This window comes from Etheostoma cragini, chromosome 6 (assembly GCF_013103735.1).
Source record: "Etheostoma cragini isolate CJK2018 chromosome 6, CSU_Ecrag_1.0, whole genome shotgun sequence".
Lineage (NCBI taxonomy): Eukaryota > Metazoa > Chordata > Actinopteri > Perciformes > Percidae > Etheostoma > Etheostoma cragini.
In genome coordinates this window covers 22,106,725-22,112,724 of record NC_048412.1, presented here as the reverse complement: position 1 = coordinate 22,112,724, position 6,000 = coordinate 22,106,725, and the positions used below count along the sequence as shown (strand labels likewise).

Below are 6,000 nucleotides of genomic sequence, written 5' to 3'. Positions count from 1 at the left end.
TAAGGCCTCCTGTGACCTTCTCTTCATCAAAGCCCAATATATCAATGACCAAAATGCTTCTGTTCTGCAATTTGAGATCAAGTCAGCTATGCCGCCCTTGACATATGAGTGGGCTATGTGCTTGTAGTGAGAATAAGGCTGATAAAGAACAGAAAAAAATGTCCTTGTTAAAGAGGATCAGAGAGCAGAACACTGGAACTGGCAAAGCACTAGCAAAGTCCAATGTTACAACTACCAAAAAAAAGAATATGACGAAGAAATGACTGTCTGAATTGGCTTGTGTGAGTGGGGAGTAAGTGGGAGGTAGATAGACAAAGAAATTGGGGTAGATCCACTTAAGAAACATTAGGGACAACTAAGTCCACAAGAATCTAACACAACATTCAACGACAAAGAGGAGTGAACAAAGGAAACAAAAGAGGATTATATCTCATAGCTAATCAACCCTGACAACACACTAAAGGGAAATTAGTGTTTTGGCCATGTTTGGAAAGGACATGGCACATGACAGAAGGAAACTAGGTTCCACTCTTGTAAAAAGTTCAAGGCAGGGTAAAAATCCATACATGCATACTTGATTCTTTCTTCCTTCAGAATAATAAAAACACACTGCAATGTGTCCTGAAAACTTGGTATGCCCTTGGATTTTCTTGATACAGTGTATTGGTAGAGACTCACATTAACATTTAAAGATTCCTTGGAGGTATAAACTCCAAAGCAGTCTACAATAGGATGTTTAAGAGTATTCACAGTTATGATTGCCTAATTTACTATGTTCACTATCCACATGGAGACATCCTTTGAAAGAAATGACACCCCTTTAGAAGATACTGAAAGAAAGGTTAGGTTTGGGTGTCTTTGTCATAAAACTATCATGCAACACTCATCCTATCTTGATGGTAGCCATCTTTTTCCTACATTTGTCTTATCTGATAAGGTGCAGAGATAACTGAATCCACTGAAATATATGCATGCTAATGATTCGGTACTCTGATCTCTAAGCTTGATAAAGATCCATAACTTTACTTTGTGACCGTTTCTCTTTTAGTTGATAATGGGAAGAAAAAGTTTGACTATAAAAAGACTGTTCCGGTGTTTCTAAAGGAGATCACTCGCATGAGTTGCTAGTTAAGATTGTGTTGCAGGCATATAAGGCAATGCCACTAGCAAGAGTATCAGCACTCCCTTGGTTCACAGCGCTCAAAATAATTTTTGGAACTAATACCATTACAGTACATCCACCAAAATGGTTTACTTGCACTAAACAATTTTTGGTGCATTTGTCCTTTTTTCTCTGCATTTCCACCACGGCTAGATCTGAACGAAGTAACTTACAGTTCAAATATGAGGACACTTTGAATGCTATGCTATGATGTAGGCCTAAATTGAGTCAGATGTCCCCTTAAATTCTCTCCACAATAGTACAGTAAAATAAAATCCAATTTGACATGGTGCTAGTCATGGTCATCCTGAACAAGAAAAGAAAATGGTCCACTTAGGAGTTCTGTAGTCTATGTTGACTGACAGCATATATATATATATATATATATATATATATATATATATATATATATATATATATATATATATATATATAAAAAAGTAAAAGTAAAAGTCAAGACAATAATCTCTACAGCTGAGCAGCTAGTAAGACATCATTTTTAATTTTACCACCTTAATCTGACTGCTAAACAGTTTCTCCACCTGGCAGATACAGCCATCCATAACAAAACAAGACTACAGAGCCCCCCTGGGGTCAACTGAGAAAGGAAAAACTAAACTGTGTGCACAGAATAGATGTCCGCTCCCTCGGTTAAAATAAAACATATATATTCACCCAAATCATGAATATGCTTATTTTTAGTACTGCAGTACAACTAGTTGAAGACAAGTTATAATTGAGGTAAGTTCATTTTAATAAATACATATTTGTATTTCTCTTTTCGGTGTTGCAGTTTGTAGGCGGTCCCTAAGCACTAATCTCACCGCCGGGGGCTCGTGGAGCCCAATGTTATTTCCCCAGGTTGGAGGACAGCTTGTTTTATGAAAATAGTTTTTAGCTCGTTGTTAATCTTACTACATTAGGAAAACTGAGTCATTTGGGCTTTAATAACATTTTGCTATAGACTAATTGATCCCGTAAATTTGAATCTGTGAATATGTTTTAACAGTTTATGAGTTTAATCTGAGGGAACGGATTTTTATTCTGTGCTCACGTTTTTTTTGTTTTTTCTTCTCAGCTGACCCTAGGGGCACTCTGTACCAGACCTATTTGAATGATGAAACAGATCTGAGATGTAGGCGCTTATTCGAAAGGATGGAAACAGTAGGGGTGTTCATTGTTAAAAATGTTTTGATACAGGTATTTTTTTTCTATACTATATATTTTATAAATTATACTATAATTTTATAAAAAAAGAATACAACAGCATAAATCTTATAAATTTTTATAGCTCCCACTACATCAGCCCTGTCTCTGTGCGTAAGGTAGCGTTTTTCCTGCCTGCCTCTATGACGTGTAACGTTAGACAGCCAATCCCTAACAGTCTTAGACCTTGGTAAAAGCCTGCTGCATGCTTATTGGCTCACTCTTGCTGATGAGATTTGCTCCTTGGGTATTAAATGACCAGGCATTTTTTTTTTAATACTGTAGAGGCAATTCAGTCTACTTAAAATGTAATGAATTTGGTGCATAACCCTAGAGACTGGGTTACTGTCTAGTAAAAGCTTCATTTAGTATCATGTATCGGTTTCTGTTATACCAATGAAGTGATATGTACATTGTTTCTGTCAAACTGATGACTGGCAGTGTGAAGTTTATCTGCATCCAACAGAAAAACATCATTGTGCTTTTCCACTTCGATGTGGCATGAGTGAATAACATTACACAGCACTTTTCCTGCCATCCCCATTGAAAAACTCACCTACACCTCTCCCAGACCAAATCCCTTGATGAATTGAAGTCTGTACTTGGATACAATCACATCGCCCCCTCCCTCTCCTCTCTTGCATTTTAAGGAGCTCTTAATAGGTCCTTGATTAGAAAAAGGCATGAAAACAGCTGTCGAGGCTTGCCAGGAAATGATGGATCGTCCAGGAGATTTTACTGTCTATTAAGTTTCATTCTGGGCCAATCACAGGGGAGTGAGAAGATGAAAAGAAAGTTGTGTAATGCTTAGTGTCCACCAGGACAATTCCCTGTGGAACAATGTCCGCTTTAGTCTTGAAACTGACAGTCCATTGAACACTAAGGAGTGTCAAATCTGAGCTTGCCAATATTGAGTAGATTTCTGGACTAGGGCAAGATGTGGGATAAGCCAATTCCAATTTTATTGATAGGCCTATAGTTTATTGTTGCGTTTGACAACCCATTTCTTCCGTAGAGCTGGGCCTGTGTTTGCACCTTTCTATTTCATATTTTCCAGGCAACTCTTCTGCAACAGCGCCATTTCTTTACCTACATTTTAAATTGTTATTTTCACAGCTGTATATTTTGATAGGCAGGAGGAGAAAACCCAAAAAATTTTCTGCAGTAGCAGCCGCTATGGCAAAACAAATAAAGAAAGAAAAACTGTAGTTACTAGTACTACTAATGTTAAATTCAGTTCTAGGTGTGAGAACAAATTAGATGCTGCCTGGACACAGACAAGAAATTTGACCCAAGACAAGATTATCATTGTTCATAAAAAGGCAATTTCATAAACGAGACGTATGTAACGCCAATGACCTGCTGGATTCAACCCGCACTTCAAAAAACTAAAACTAAAAAAAAGTTTTGTCTCAGATCTTTCAATAACACAGCAGCACCCCCACTTTTAACTATGAGCTGTAAGAAAGAGACAACACTGACATGAGATGGTGGACTTGGAAGCTAAGGAGTCTTTAAGAACAGTAACCTTTAGCCGTTTTGTCTCTGTAGTTATTCTTAGTCAGACAGTCACGGCTGGTGTATGATGAGAAGATAAGGCTTGGCAACAGTAGCTCGTATTGTTTGCTGATATTCCAGAGGCAGGTGTAGCCACTAAAAGCTTATAAATAACCCACCCATCCTCACACAATGCTGTAGCCTTGAGTGATGCCTTCTTTCCTCACAGCCTGTGTGCTTTTGGTTCCCGTCAGTCAGTGCTGCTGGACAACAAATATATACACAGCCTTGACAACACAGATAATTATAAAAATGTGGGCTTTCTTCCAAATTATTTGTACAGAAGAATGAAAAACACTTTGACACACACACAGACTGATTCCTTTAAGTTCTTGTTAGCAGAGCAAATAGAAGAAACCAGGATATCACACACAATTCTAATGAACTCCAGACAGAGAATATTGCATTTATAGAGACGAACAACGAACAAGTTCCACAAACTTCTCAAAGATTACTGGAAAAGAATATTATTGCTTGCGGGCACAAACGTAGGTCCGAAAGCGTTGCTTTTCAGGAAATGAAAAAAAGGCTAACAATTGAAATATTTTAAATAGACATTTAGCTCAGACAAAGCCAGATGAAATTGCCTTGTCAACATTTAAATACTTGTGAAACACACAGACCGATTTAAAGGTTGACCAAGAGAATTCATCTATGAAAAGAAATTAAAATGATGAAATATGGAGATACAAAAGTGTCTGCCCGACAGCTATGATGTGGAAAAGGAAATAGTGCAAGAATCAAGTCAACTAATCTAACTAAACTGGTCAATGAGAAAAAACCTTGAGCCAGAATACAGTAATTAAGCAATAATGTCTGTATGTACAGTAGATAAGATATAGCATTCTACTGCTCCCTGGGTAAGAACAGCATCATACGTTATTTATGCAAAAAAAAAGCAAAAATGGCATTAGGAACAGATTGTATTTTATGTAGGAGCCACACAGGAAATATACAATAAGTGGATGAAGAGATAAAGGATTCAAAGAAAAGGAAGTAGAATCAGCAGGAAAGTCTTGGGTGAGTGTTGTTAACCTCTTGCTTTTTAGAGTCCAAGGTAAGATTTTTAATGAGGAGGGACCAAATGGTCCAAGTCTTACTCTCAGACTTTCTCTTACTTACAACTGACTTGTTCCTTTCCCTTTGTTTTCCATTCTGATGCCCTCTTTACATCCTTCTCCTTTTTCTCTTTCCAACGTCCCTCGCTCCCCACAGTGCTCTGTCTCCTCTCTCTTCCCGTTTGTCATTTCCCAGCCTTTAACTTTGTATTCTTTGTACCCAGGTGGGATAGGGCTGAGCGGGCTGAAATAAATTTATATTTCTTTTAGCAACGTTTATTGAGCAGACATTTGTTGTTCCAATGCAGCCAGTTGTTCTCCTGAGGCCATTCCAGTTGTTTCTTTCAGCTGCCCCGGTCATATTATACAGGGAGCCATTGTGTCATCTCTTAGCCGCCTGTCATTGGAGCTGTCTGTAAATCGATCGGGCGGATGGCAATGATCTGTGTCTATGTGTGTGCCTGTGGTGGTTTTGTGTTAGGACTGAGTGTGTTGTAAAAGCGTGTGTGTGTGTGTGTGTGCGCGCACGTTTTCAGGGGAGCTGTCATTGGTCTATATTTAATTAAGAATGAAAGAGCATTGTGCTGTCCACATTCTTGGCACTGAAGGACACTTTGTGTTCAGGGTCACCCTCACCACTTTATCAAGAGAGGAATAGAGGCAGGAATGAGTGAGGTACTATACGCAGACAGACAGACAGTGACAGGAAATACGGAGAGGTGAGACAGCAAGACTTAACAAGATCTTCAAGGAGTGAGAAAGACAGGTAGACAGAAAAGGAAGTGGGATATATCCGTCCTACAGATCTTCAAAACCCAGAGGATTGTTTCTTTAAAGAAAACGTGAGTGGGATTTTCTTTGCTCAACCTTCTTCTAGATCCAGCACAAATGGCATAGTCTTATTTTATTTTTGCCTTGCATCAGATAAGACTAATGACACCCTCATATGTGATAACCCTCAAAGAAATATATATATATATAAAAAAAACACTAAGACTAGTAAAAAATAAAATGCAC

The 6,000-nt window shown here is 38.2% G+C and overlaps 1 protein-coding gene across 3 annotated transcripts in view; it reads left to right on the top strand.

The window, feature by feature from the left end:
• Window positions 1–5,567: 5,567 nt before the first annotated feature.
• myom3 (myomesin 3) overlaps window positions 5,568–6,000 on the top strand; it is a 57,007-nt gene continuing 56,574 nt past the window's right edge. For 2 of the 3 annotated variants that reach the window (XM_034874822.1, XM_034874823.1), the window contains exon 1: window positions 5,569–5,825. The gene's annotated coding sequence lies outside the window, so the exon portion shown is untranslated. Of the gene's footprint in view, window positions 5,826–6,000 lie in introns of all 3 variants that reach the window. The other variant, XR_004657054.1, reaches the window with a different exon arrangement.